The sequence below is a fragment of the Amia ocellicauda genome, chromosome 14 (genome assembly GCF_036373705.1).
Source record: "Amia ocellicauda isolate fAmiCal2 chromosome 14, fAmiCal2.hap1, whole genome shotgun sequence".
Lineage (NCBI taxonomy): Eukaryota > Metazoa > Chordata > Actinopteri > Amiiformes > Amiidae > Amia > Amia ocellicauda.
In genome coordinates this window covers 19,488,823-19,503,871 of record NC_089863.1, presented here as the reverse complement: position 1 = coordinate 19,503,871, position 15,049 = coordinate 19,488,823, and the positions used below count along the sequence as shown (strand labels likewise).

Here is a 15,049-nt window from a genome sequence, read left to right as displayed (position 1 = left end):
GCGACCCAGGGTTACCCATCTTACAATATTAAAGTACACATGTATAATGCCAATGCAAATGTGGGAGTGAGAATAGTTTGTATGTGATTGAAGGACATGCTCTGTTCTGGAGAGGCAAACAGGGTCACATGTAGATTCTTACAAAGGCAGCTCCCACACATAAATAAAACATGAGAGGCTTAGACTGGGATTCATCATTAGGCCTATTTAGGGTATAGCAAGTCTACATAAAATACACAAATAAAAAATGCCTAGTTCTCGTATTTAATCATTATATAATGATAATGGCATGCCCTAGAATATCTTCACAATGCCAACATCCTGCATCACTAGCATGACTGTACCTGTCCATATTTCACCATGATTTTACCTTGTTTGCCTACACATTATACCACAATATACTACAGTAAACCTTAATAAGGCTCTGGACCCTCATACAGCTCATCCCAGCATCACCCTGTCTGTGGATATAAAACCAGTAAGACATTTAGATGAAAGACAGGCTTCCCCAACAGTGCTGAGACAGAGAATTGCATTATTGTGTCAGATATTGCAGTTCAGAGAGACTCTGCTTGGAGGTGGATGTGGAGGAGACTGACTGGACTGTAAGAGTTTCCAGAGAGTTCATCAACAGAATGGGGTGGAATTACTTTAAATGCTCTATAAAAGAGGAAACCATTTCACATGACCAAACAGAATCTGCTTTCCTGTGTTTTTTGCTAATCTAAGTCTTTTTTAAACTTCATACTAAATCTATTTTGCATCCTGATTTTCTCTTCACCCCACCTGCATCATTCAGAGCAGTTGTGCTTTTCAGTTCTTCACTCTCAGTAAGTGCTATTGGCGAACATTAACACACAAAGGCTGGTTGGACACACATTCATCAATGCGTGACTTCATTTAATTAGTAATGTTGATATCATGCTCTTCAAAATCTATAATAGCTAAAACATATGGCAAGCTAAGTTATTGATTAGAAATCTCATTACATTTCATTCAGATTTTGAGGTATCTTCTAATCGCATTTAGATCTCAAAATTTATTTGCAGATACCCTTAAAACATTGAGTTCTCATTTAGCTGATTTTGAAAATACTTGAAAATGAAACAAAAATCTGAAATGAATACACCAAGAGCTTAAAATTAATTAAAGATATATCCAAATGATGTTTGTACTTATTTTCAGATATCTGCAGAAATTTAAGATCTCAAATTCAAAAGCTAGAAAGACGTCTGAAAGAATTCCACACAAACCAAAATAGACATGCGGTCATACTAAGACATTTTGTATGCCTACCAAATACAGAATGATTTAAAAATATATGCAAGATGTTTATTTTGAAATTAAAATGAAATTAAGCCAAATGAAAAGATATCTTTTTAAAAATCACAAAAATAATTTCCACATATTTTTAAATAATATGTGGCTTGCCAAAATAATCCTCCTGAAATGTGAAGACTTCTCAGTGGTGGACCAAATAATAAATAAATCATAAAAATTACGTCTTATTATAACAATTTATTTTTGTTTATATTTTTCTCCCTGAAAAAAATAAAATATATATTTAAAGGCTTCTGTGCTGTAGAGCCAACTTTATTTTATCAGCTACACACAACTTCCCTTCTCACCACACCTAAAAATATGACATGCTGATCTTACTAAATAAAATGAGGAAACTTAAAATCCAAGTACAGTCACTCTGCAGTTTCTGTCTTACTATAACTTCCTGTTTGTTTTCTGTGTGATCCATAAAGTTCATGCGACCAACAACACTGATGTTTTCTGGACTAAATTGATAGACTTTCAATCAGAACACTTTTGAAAAAGAAGTAGTAAAGCACACTTTAAGTATGTTTCAGTTGACAATAAGTATGGGAGACCAGGACAAATTTGTGTCAATTAATCAATTAATCAATTACATTTATCAACTATGTAATTAATCTGGGTATTCATTAATATAAACAGACAAATTTCAAAATGGACCAGTGAACTTACAGACGAACAGACCAACTGTCAGTTATGCACTGTGCCAAACCCACTTCAGTCTTTCTAGCCAATAGAAGCAGACTCGCCTATTTTAACCAGTAACTATCCAAGGTTATTTAGCAATTACCTATTAAAATATTTGTGAAGAAGGGTGCTTTGCTGCTTACATCTATAGGGTTGGATGAGAGTGTAGATCAATTGGGGTCTATATTCTTTTATGGTGTGTTTATTGGGTGTTTCTTTACATTGCTTGGTTGTGTATTTATATCTTTTGAGTGGTTCATCTATTTGAATAAATGTTAAGTTATTTCTACAGTGTGGGGTGGTGTGTTTTGTGGAGCTTTATTTTTAGTGAGTGTCAGAGTTTACTGCCCTTTCACAACCCACAACATAATCTTAATTCAGTATCCCTTTTTCTTTTTATATGGTGTATAAATCATTTTCTAATTTTATAAATTGCTCTCTGGTATTCTCTTTTATACCTGAAGTTATATGCTAACATTGGTCTCCCTCTTTCTTGTTTTAACCCTTATTAACGGACCTACAGGGTATAAACAAAGGTGGTGGCAGTGAACTCAAATAGATATCAGCCCCAGTATGGGGCGGTCGTTACGGTAATTAATAATGTTGAAATGAAAGAAAAGTTGATGCAATCGACGTTTCCTTCATGATCCACCAGTTCATAAGTTACTGTGTAATCAGACAATGTATAGTAGAACATGCTATAAAGCAATAATATGAATATATGTTCTGTGAGACAAATGTATTAGTATCCTAATGGGCAGGTCCCACCCCCCTTCTCACAAAGGGGTTGTTAGACAGTGTTTTGATCTGTGACAAAAATAGTTGAAATACTTGCACTTCTGGACAAATATCTCACTTCAACATCCAGTAATTAAAGCTGAAATATTATCCTGAATTAAAAGTCGGTGATTCCCAGTCCTGGATAGCTTTTTATCAATAACCCATTACACCTGCTGAATATAACATAGCTGTTTTAAGTTTATTTCAACCAGTCAGCATTACTTTTACATGTTTAGCCGTTACTGTTTGAACACATATTTGAACATGTGGGAAGTATAATTGTGTGTAAACAATAATAAAATCATTGTAAAGTGTATTACAAATCAAAGACCACTAGTAACCACATTTGTCCCTGGTCTAATCACAATTCAAAAGTTTGTTTAATGTTAATCATGGTTTCATACCTGACAGTACATATTACTTTGCAAAATGTAATCTGCATCAAACCTATGAAGTGAAAGCTACAGTTTAATATATGTTTCTACAGTACGAGGTTATCAATATAATAAGTGGAATTCTGTATATATGTTATGATTCCAGGGATGTAGCTAAAATTAGACATTAATGTCATTGAAGTGGTGCCTCATTATACTGACTGACTTCCAGAGCACCTTTCAACTTGCATCTGGCCAAGTGGATGTGGGCAGCATATTGTAAAAATGTACTATAATTACAATACAAATGCAAGTTGTCACGGGCGGGACTATGGGAAGTAAGGACCCAGTTGCTGAGCGAGGGGAGCCCAGAAACTGTGAAGGGGTCAATTACTCAGCAAACAGGAACGTCAAAGGGAATCCGAAAGGGTAGGTCGAAGAGACAGGCGAGAGGTCAGGGATCAGGCAAACAGTACAGGGTAGGTAATCCAATAATCAGAAGTTGAGAGGGAAATGGCTAAGGTCGATAACTAAAGAAGGCAACACAGTTAGTAGAAGGCTCGGAATTGGTACAGGGCGTAAAATAATACTTTGCGATAGCTTAGTGTTTGTGAGGGGTTTTTATAGAGAGGAGGAAAACCAGGGCAAATGGGAGACAAGGTGATAGCATAAGTACGTGTTTCAGGAATGTGGAAAGAATGAAGGGAGCTTGGAGAAGTGACTAGTGCAAAGAACAAGGGTGACATCTAGTGGCAACAGGGGAAATGTCATGCAGAGAATGTGACACAAGCAACTGTGATAATATATATATCTAACAAAATAGTAACACTTTTCTACAAATCTGTTATGTTACCTTCCATTACAAATGCTGGTAAGAGAACTACAACCATACTACTCTGACCCAAAAGGTAGACAATGGCCATTCCACTATACAATGCTTGCCTCAGAGGAGTGGCAGTTAGATTCAACACAGGCAAGTGACTAATTAATACATGTCCATGAGATGTGTTCTCTAATATCAAGCCACCTCTCATGGAACATATCCTGGCCCATGGATCTTGCTGTCCATAATATTGAACAAGGGTTTCTAAGAGCTGGTTTCCCAACACACTGTGTGCAGTAATCGATGCCACATTACCACTGAAAAGCCACAAGGAGTTGAAAGCCCAGAGACATATTTCAATGGAAAACGCTTCTACTCTATGAACCTCACTGGAAAACCCTCAATCACTTCTACCTAGTGATCTGCGCATCATCTGTGATGCTGCTTATCCGCTCTCACAATTCCTCATGACGCCATTCTGTGGCCATTTAACAGTATGGATGATGATCGAAAGAGCTTTTGGCCTGCTCAAGATGAAGATTGTGCATGTATAACCCTTTCAATCTCCATCAGCTCAGTTTAGCTGTTAAAGCATGCTGCAATCTACACAATATCTGTCTGGAGAGAGAGTGTGAACTACAAATAGAGCAGGCTTTAGTTGACAATGTAGCCAATTATGTCAACCAACCACACAAGCCACCAAATGATATCCGTGGAGTAAATAAGATAAATTAAATTGTTGCATCACTGTAAATTTAATAGGCTGGTTGTAAAATAAATAAAACAAGGGCAACTATGCAGTTGGTGTGTTCTGTAGGGAACATTTATTATTTGGTTGAGCGACTTATACATTTGTTTTCTCAGTCCAAGTATTGTCTAATAATGTCTACTTTTCTGTGGTTTTGTTCTCTTCAAACATAGTATCATCAATAAATAAAACAAATTCAATCACTCCAATTGTAATTCTCTTGGGTTCCCCTTGAAGCATCAGGCTTCCCAATTAACTGCACTTTTACACACCTACAGAAACAATCTACATGTCAGTCACAATGCAACTATGTTTTGCCAAATGCAGGCTTACTTATCTGCAGAAAAGAAAATAACATTACAAGTCAGTGTGTATAATCAAGTTCATTTTGCAAGCAGTACAATGATGGGGGCCTGATTGGCAGAGATGCTCCGCAATGTGGATGAAATTTGTTTTAAACAGGCCAACATGTCAGTGTCTCTCTATTATTTTCTTCCATCCCACAACCTTTTTCTCCTTCTTTCCTGCTCATCTTCCCTTCTCTCCAGCAGTGACTGAATGACAGCTGCAAGTCTTTCAACATGATGCTCATACTGTTGTAGGAATGTGTGTATGTTGCCTGAGTGGGTTGAGTCTGTGATGTAGAAGTGGATGGAGTGACACTGGGTGGAGGGCTGGTGAGGCATGGTGTGTTGAGTGTTTCAGTTTGGGAAGGAATGGTAGTGGAGTCTGTGCAGGCTGCTGGGAGAGATGATGTGTGAGGTTTTACTGATGGGAATGAATGTGCAGCTGTGGGAAATAGTGGTGTGCTTAAAATGAAATGGTGCCAGTTGGTGGTGCTTCTCCCACAGTTTTGGAGAATAGACTGAAGATAGCCTGTAAAATACAACAAAATTCTCAAATAAGGGCTTCTTGAATGCAAATCACATACCTGGCACTCAAGAAGTAGAATGTACTGCATTAAACAATAGTTATAGAAAGCATCCTGCCTAAAGGTTGGCACTTGGTAGAAGAATGCAGTTTAATTAGATTTACCTACCTCAAAGGACTCCATTAGTTGGCCAGTCACTCTGCTCAGGTGCTAGACTCTCTTTTATATGACTAGGAGGTTCTTCAATTTCTTACGGATCCTCTCAGCTGGGAAATTATAGCCATGGCCAAGAAACTCCTTGTGGAGTGCTTTGAAGAAATGTCCTTTGCTTGTCCTGAACAATTCCCGCTGGAGTCGTGTCATTTCAATCAGTAAGAGAGTAGTCTTAAGGGTCAGGATCTTAAATGAAGGAACACGTTTACAGAACACGTTAAGCTCTGGAGCTTCCTCTGAAAAACTGTTACAGCTTACAGTACATCTCTCCATATTATATGTTTGGAAACAATACAGTGCTGACATTTCCCATTACCTTGAAATAATTGAACGTGATTATTCATATGCTGGGAACAGCATGCAGAGTCATCATTTCTTAAATAATGAATAACCAGGAGAAACTTGTTTAATCAAAACACAGTTACCTGCACTTGCAGAACAAGAGAGACAAAATAAATGTTATTAAACCTTCATACATTTAGCATTACCTTCCACATCTGGACACGTCCTCCAAGTGTGGGCCTAATGCAATCTCCCCACTTGCTACAAACAAAACAAAATACAGTTATGCAGTGATACAAGTTCCCCATCATCTTCATTATGGTGATTATCTCCAGATTCCCCCATGATAAACTATTCAAAGTTAAAGTAAGGCATGGTGGTGAAGTAGAACATGCAATTGAGGAATGCTTTACACTGTTTGGGAAATCCTTCTTTTGGTACATTTGAAATCTAGAGTATAATACAATGTTATCATATAATGGAATGGTCATAAGTATTCATAATGAGTGCTGCCTTAACACAATATAAAGAGATTAACAAACCTTTTACTTGAATCTTTGTGACACCCTTCAATGCCTCTGCAAATAATTGGCTAGCAAAGCCAAGATTTAATATGCAGTTAAGGGAACAAGTGATAGTAACTGGAACAGTAGCAGACAACATTAAGTGCATGCTTGCAAGCTGTCTGGGGAATTTCTAATTATGCATTATACTTGCTAGTAATTATGCAGTATTAATTAAATCTATTTAATTAGACTATGTACATTTAGAATATATAATTTATAAGAAGGTATACTGAATATGTGGGGGTCAGCAGAGTATGATTGAGTATACAGTTTGTACCATTTAATAGTTTAACAAACCATAGTGTTTTTGATCTCAAGTATACAAATTTCCTTTACTTTTCCAAGAATGCTATAGAGTGCTATAAACAAACACAGATTAGCTCCATTTCCAACAGTATACCCATGGACAGCATGTTGAAGTAATCCAATATTATTTGATCATTTCCTTGAATGCAATTGAAACCGTGAAAATGATGTTAGTGATATCAGTCAGCTGAATTTCGGATCTCTCCGTGTTTGTGTTTGTTTGTAGTAGTGTTGAGCCCATGTTTTATATAGATTACTTCAACATGAAGCAGAGGTGGGGACATTTATTCAGTTTATATCAGATTAAGTTGCATTACGACTCTGTATTTTTTATATTTCATTAGTAGAAATCTTTATCCCTGCTCATTGTTGAGAGACTTAAAGTTTAAATACTCACATACTGATCAAATTAATTACAACTTTTTTGTGTACTATATTATATTTACACGGGTTTCCAATCTACATTAAATGTGTGCTTTGAGAGAAATACACATGTAAAACATTTTGTATGTATTATGTATAAGGGCGTCTGCCAAGAAATAAAAATAATAATATTAATAATTATGTACCTTGCCAGGTGTGCAACTTACAAATGCACATAATAGATGGAAATTAGGTTATACTACATACGTACCCCCAACAAAAACATGCATATTGTTTTATTTTTTAACTGTCAGACTTTAAAAATATGATGTGTGTTGTACTTTGCCATATCGAGCATTAATTCATACGATCCTTCATGACAGGAGCGCATTCACAGCCCAGACTGGGTGGCGCTGTCCTTGCAGGAGCTCCGTCTCTGGCTGAAGCGCGTCTTTGTCACACAGCGCTCGTTGACTGCTCTGAAGCCGCGGCTGCGCCTGCGCAGTTCCTCTTGAGAAGCTGCGCAGCTGTGCAGACAAAGCCTGTGGATGCGGGAGCTGGGGTCGAGTCTGCGCAGACTGCAGCAAAGTCCAGGGGTCGTGAAGGCGGCAGGAGGTTTCGGAAGTGGCCGGCGCTGAGGGAAGAGCCGCGGAGACAGAGTGGCGCTGCGCCCTGTAACTAACTTTATTTCATTGTCTACTGACGGGGAGAGGAGTTGATTCAGCAATTAACTTACTACTAATAATGATGATGCATGATATTAGTAAAGTACTATAGCGGTTTCTTCCCTCGCCAGCCTTTAGGCCCGCGCTGTGGTTCTTGTGTGTGTAAAGCGGCGTGCAGGCTGTGGAAGATGCAGCGGCCAGCGGACCCTCAAAGTGCACATCTGGAAAAGTGACGTCATGTCTCGCCAGAACCCTTCCCAGGACAAAGAGCGAATGCGCTGATGATAAGTGAGCCATTGTTTATAATACAATAAGGGCTTACTTCTCGTTGCCTTTTTTATAAGCCGCACATATCCCAGAAGGTAAACTTCGAGGTAGTTGTTCCCATTTTCACCACCTAAGGGTGTCTATGCTGCTTTAAGATAGGATGCTCATGGGTTGCAACACTTTGTAAGGCATAACTGTTATATTAGTAACTACCAAAACGATTTTCTTTCAAGTGTCTTCACCTTATGCTTATGCGTTTTCCTTTGTGAAAAACGCACCTCTGTCGAACGTAAAATCTTTTTGTCGTCGTTTACGAAATTCAATCCACATTTGCGGTGTTCATCAAGCCTGTCGTAAAGTTGTTTTTATTCAGCGGGACGTGTCTACAAAAAAGTTGAATGGAAACCTGACTGTTGATCATAACTTTCTTTCCCTGACGTTTTTATTGAATGAGGTTGTTTAATATCTGTTAATCTCAGCCTTTCGTTTTTTTCCCCCTGGTAATAATTGTCGGCCTATTGCCTGTCGAGTGTAGTCTAAAGATAAATTACAGTGGGTGCAAAATAAATTATACCCATCAATGTCTTGAATAGCAGATGTTTATTGTGAGTTAGCTCAGTGAAATGCTTCTTGGTTACAGTGTTTTGACTCCAAAGTCTTTTTTATCGCATAAATATTGAATATTTATTTTTTGATACTAATCGGAATCACAGTTTTACTGTTTCTAATTAAAGTGAAATGGATCGATTCCTTAATATGTAATAAAATTAAGGACAAAACAGTTGTCCTAGGCATACAATGAAGAAAAAAAGTTGAAACGTAAAGTCAATGCATAAAAAGTCTTGTCTGCAAGTCTTAGTTATTATAGGACGTTTAAATCTGTTGATTTACTTTAACAGAACTCCAATCTCCAAACTATTTAATAGTTAACAGTTAATATTACTTAATCTATCTATAACATAGTTGGGTAAGTGACAAAATGGCCTATTCTCCTATTTGCTAAAATACCCCAATTTTCTTTTACAATAATGTGTTAGGATGTGTAATTAAATGCATGTTCCGATATTTTAAGTGTAATTTGCATTTTCCTAAGCATTTACACGAACACCAACTGATTGATGTAGATAAACCTAGCCCTCTGGATTGCATGTATCAGTGTTTAGTGTTGTTAATACACTATATTTTAAATAAGGTGTTAATGGTTGTTGCGGGTGGCTGGCTGTGTCTGTTGAGCACACAAAACTTTAGACCACTTATCACCTGTATAGCATAAAGCAACTGTCCCCCTGTCAGCTGGAGGCTGATGACATTCACCTAGCTATGAACCATGACACTGTAAAGCTGTGAAAACACATTTCAATGCTATAACCTACAAAATAAATGAGATTTCTACAATAATAGCAACAAATTAATGCAAATTCATATCAAGAGATGCTTTTACAGATCAAGATAAGCAAGAAAAGCTAAACCACTGCAGCTGTGTGTTATTGAATATTTGACATTACCCCTTACATTCTGTTAGTTTTATACAGATAACTGGCTTGTCTACAGACATATTTCACAGTTTGCATACAAATATTGCTGATAAATAAATAAACAAGTAATTTATGTGATCATGGATTTCTTTTCTGGATGACTTTTGTGTTTATAAAATTGTGATAGTGTTAGTTATGAGGTCCATTCAGCTATTTTTGTAACTTTTGTAACTTCTGTTCTCCTGTCTTGTCTCTCCCCCAGGAGCTGTAGAGGCCAGCGCTCTCCCTGACTCTGGGGAAAGGGCTCCCATTGAGCAGCAGCACTGTGAGCAGGAGTGGAGCTCCAGTCTGAGGCAGGACACACAGCCCACAGATACTGAAGACAACCAGGGGAGTGAGGAGGAGCTCAGGGGACTGGAGTCTGGCCACATGGCAGAGCCTCAGGCTGAGGGGTCAACACAGGGACTCGGGGTACTGGGATCTGAGTGTGGACCCAGTGCAGCTGGTGCTGAGCTGGACTCTACCAGAAAACAGTGTGAACCCAATGTGGTGTCTGAGCACATTAAGACTGAGGACAATGAACTGGAGATAGATATGCATTTTCCTTTGAAAGATGAAATCTGTAGTGTTAAAATAGAGAATACTACAGAAGGTCTCAGCAAATTGGAACCTGACCTCCCTGTACATGGATTGTGTGGAACAGAAACAATTGCCTTCAGTAATGTGCTCAGTGGAGGGAGTTACAGTGCAGTGAAGGAGGAGAGCCCATCGTCGCAGTGCAGACCGTTGTGTCCTGCACCCTCCAAGTCCCACACTCCCAGCTCACAACAAACTAAGAAACATCAGGGCTGCCATATCTGCCACCAGTGTGGGAAGAACTTCAGTCAAGCAGGACACCTTATAAATCACCAGCGCATTCACACAGGTGAGAAGCCATATTGCTGCTCTCAGTGTGGGAAGAGCTTCCGACATTTAGGAAGTCTTAAATCTCACAAGCTCATGCACACAGGAGAAAAGCCGTATTGCTGCTCCCAGTGTGGGAAGGGCTATCAAAATCCAGGAAGCCTTAAATGTCACGAGCGCACTCACACAGGAGAGAAGCCGTACTGCTGCTCCCAGTGTGGGAGGGGCTTCATTCGTGCACAAAGTCTTAAATATCACATGCGCACACACACAGGGGAGAAACCATACTGCTGCTCCCAGTGTGGGAAAAGCTTCAGTCGAGCAGCAAGCGTAAAATTACATGAGCAGGTTCACACAGGGGAAAAGCCATACTGTTGTACCCAGTGTGGGAAGAGCTTCACCCGTACATCAAACTTTCATGCTCACATGCGAATTCATAGTGGAGAGAAACCATATTGCTGCCCACAGTGTGGAGAGACTTTCAGTAAATCATCACATCTGAAATGTCACCAGCGCATTCACACAGGAGAGAAGCCGTTCTGCTGCTCCCACTGTGGAAAGATCTTCAATCGTGCAACTAACCTTAAATCTCATGAGCTCACACACACAGGAGAGAAGCCATACTGTTGCTCCCATTGTGGGAAGAGCTTTGCTCTGGCAGGAAGCCTTAAATCTCACCAGCGCATTCACACAGGAGAGAAACCGTACTGCTGCACAGTGTGTGGGAAGAGCTATAGCCATGCAGGAAACCTTAAATCTCACCAGCGCATTCACACTGGGGAGAAACCATACTGCTGCTCCCAGTGTGGGAAGAGCTTCAGTCGGCTATCAAGCTCTCATGCTCACAAGCGAATTCATAGAAGAAACCATACTGCTGCTGCTCCCAGTGTGGAAAAGGCTTCACTCAAGCAGGAAGCCTTAAATCTCACCAGTACATTCACAATGTCGGGAGAGCTCCAATCAGAAAACAGACTTTCATATTTACATATGAATTCACACTGGATAGAAACCGTACTGCTGCTTCCAGTGTGGGAAGTTAAGCAAGCAGGAGTTTGAAAAACTAAAAGTAAAAATTCTCTTCTCACTTTCAGTACTTCTAGGGTCATATAAATTACTTAATTGCAGTTTTAGAGACCCTGATATGGACAAATCTTGGATTACCTTACCCATTCATTGGGTAGTCCAGGGTTAATCTTAGTTTGTGAAAACAGCCCTTTGTTTCATCATGTTTCATTATGTTGGTGTTAATATTAACCAATAAAAAATTGTTTTAAACCCAGAAGAATTGTTTAAGATTTTATGGCTTCTAAGACTGATACAACTTTTAATTGGGCAATCTGTACATGTAGACCAAATTAAATTTGGAAGAGGAGAAGGAGGTGAAAAATATAGATGAGGGGACGTGACTGTACATTTTTTATATGGCTGGTCAACAGAGATTCCACTTGCTGATTTCTTTCAACTGTTGTTTTTAGCGGAGATTTATATAAGAGCAGTGGTTTGAAACAGTATTTTTTTTTTCAATTTTACTGAGAAAGACCTTATCATGCAAAATTTGAAGAAATATAAAGTCCAGAGAGGAAGTATGGCAAAACAAATGCACAGAAGCTCACTGTGAAAGTACATTTTAAATAGTGCCTTGCAAAAGTATTCAACCCCCTGAGCAATTCTGTCATATTAGTGACTTAGAAATAGTACATTGAAATTTTGTTCTGTTTGTCATTTTACTTTAAAAAGTAATTGATAATAAGATGTCATTGGTTTTATGTTGGGGAATATTTGTAAAAGAAAAAAAAAATGTATACTGAAATATGGTGCTTGCATAAACTTGGGGGACGAGATTGAAACCGCTTGTGCTCATATGGTTTTTTTTTTGGTAGTTTTTATTCGATGTTCAAGCATTTGTTGGGCCAGGCAGCATGCTTATATAATACAGCAGCAGGAAACTCTGGACATCATGTTTAAGGTACGGTATCATTTATATAAATATTTAGAGATATTTAAATTAATTAGAGATCAATTAATTTTAGATATCTTTCAAAGTTTAAAATATCCAAGTATGTATTGTGATGTAATATCTTTAAATATTTTGAAGATTAATTGCAGATATTTTGAGTAGGGTATAGCTGCAGGCCAGGGACCGGTTGTACTAACAGGATCAGAAAACCGGATCGGATCTGGGCTCACTGGATCCGGATCATGAAAAGGCATTGTACGAAGCAGAATCGTTTTTATTTTATTTTTTATCCGATTATTGAGCAGTGCACGCGGTAACTAAGCAGTTTCGTATTGACGTGAACCGGCTCGTCAGTCTCTGTGCGGCTGTTTGAACATCTACTGCTCTAATAGTACACAACCTTTCCAGTTTCTTACATTTCACAATACTGTATGAGTAACATTTGCTAAACTTAATGCATTCACGTATATTAACCATAAGGTTTAATTTGAAATAGAAAATTAGCCTATTACATTCTATGTAATTACGTGCATTTATGTATTTCCATGCTCAGCTCATCAAAAGTAACGTGAACAAGTTTAATTCCAGATAACGCATAACGTTGTAAAACATCATATGCACCCCGAGGCAAGAAACTTAATGTGTGTCATGTCATGTGCCTCTTTATCATACATCATATTAAACAAATATTGTCAAATGATGTACATCACTGGCAACCGACATTTAGCTCCACAGTGTAAACATATCATTTGATCTAACATGAGAAGATTGTTTTTCTCCCTCTTCCTTGAAGTGCTTACAAAGAAATTAAGAAGGTGATTGGCCGCATAAAAAGTGATTGACAAGCATGTCCTGCAAAGTAATTGGCTGCATACAAACTGATTGACAGTTACTCCTCCCCCATTCCAATGTCTCGGTGTCTGCAGCAATACCCCATTCAAAATATCTGCAATTAATCTTCAGAACATTTAAAGATAACTTAATTTAGAGATCTAATTCATTGAAAGATGTCTGTAAATATTATATTTAAAGATATCTCTAAATGATAACTTGGCTTGCCATATTTTCATAGAAATGGACTAGCAGCATCATCATTGCTAGCAATGATGTTCCACTGACCTGACATTCCCAGACAAATACCCGACAACTACTGTTGAGAGGATGGCTTAATTTTCCACATGTGGTCACTTTGACATATCAGAAGCAATAAAATGCATTGAGGCTCCATCCCCCGCATGGTCGCAAAAATCTTACTTCAATGTATTTAAAAAAAATATATATATATAATATATATATATATATACACAGTGGGGGAAAAAAGTATTTGATTCCCTGCTGATTTTGTACATTTGCCCACTGACAAAGAAATGATCAGTCTATAATTTTAATGGTAGGTGTATTTTAACAGTGAGAGACAGAATAACAACAACAAAAATCCAGAAAAACGCATTTCAAAAAAGTTATACATTGATTTGCATTGATTTGAAATAAGTATTTGACCCCTTCGACTTAGTACTTGGTGGCAAAACCCTTGTTGGCAATCACAGAGGTCAGTAGTTGGCCACCAGGTTTGCACACATCTCAGGAGTGATTTTGTCCCACTCCTCTTTGCAGATCCTCTCCAAGTCATTAAGGTTTCGAGGCTAACGTTTGGCAACTCGAACCTTCAGCTCCCTCCACAGATTTTCTATGGGATTAAGGTCTGGAGACTGGCTAGGCCACTCCAGGACCTTAATGTGCTTCTTCTTGAGCCACTCCTTTGTTGCCTTGGCTGTGTGTTTTGGGTCATTGTCATGCTGGAATACCCATCCACGACCCATTTTCAATGCCCTGGCTGAGGGAAGGAGATTCTCACCCAAGATTTGACGGTATATGGCCCCATCCATCGTCCCTTTGATGCGGTGCAGTTGTCCTGTCCCCTTAGCAGAAAAACACCCCCAAAGCATAATGTTTCCACCTCCATGTTTGACGGTGGGGATGGTGTTCTTGTACACTGTACATGTACATTGTCCATATTAGGACATCCTCACTCCTCAGTGTCAGTTCTCACACATCACTTCGTTTTGCGATCAGCACTTGGTAAGGTTAGTATCAATATCACTCATATTTGATATCACCCATTGGGTGTCACTCTTGTTTAGCATCAAGCATCATGCTTATTTTATGTCAGTTTTCATGCATCACTTTAATTTAATGTCAGGTGTCAGGTATCAGCAGTCACGCTGTGATTTTTAAGACCTTTCTGTAAACTATGTTTAGGGGCGCTTCTCAGTCGTGACACAGTGTTGGAGAAAGCTTGGACTACACATATGATCAAATTAGTGCCATAAATAAGGAATTCAAAATATAAATATATATTGTAAATGAAACAACAAATAGAAAACACGACTTTCATTTTGAGTTTGCAACGGGGATGCTGAAGAAATAAGGAGCGTTTACATACAAT

At 38.4% G+C, this 15,049-nt stretch overlaps 2 pseudogenes; both read left to right on the top strand.

Annotated features, from left to right (window-relative positions):
• Positions 1 to 15,049, top strand: part of LOC136767321 (E3 ubiquitin-protein ligase TRIM39-like) — a 260,729-nt pseudogene that overhangs the window by 96,041 nt on the left and 149,639 nt on the right.
• Positions 8,025 to 11,630, top strand: LOC136767808 (zinc finger protein 436-like; annotated as a pseudogene).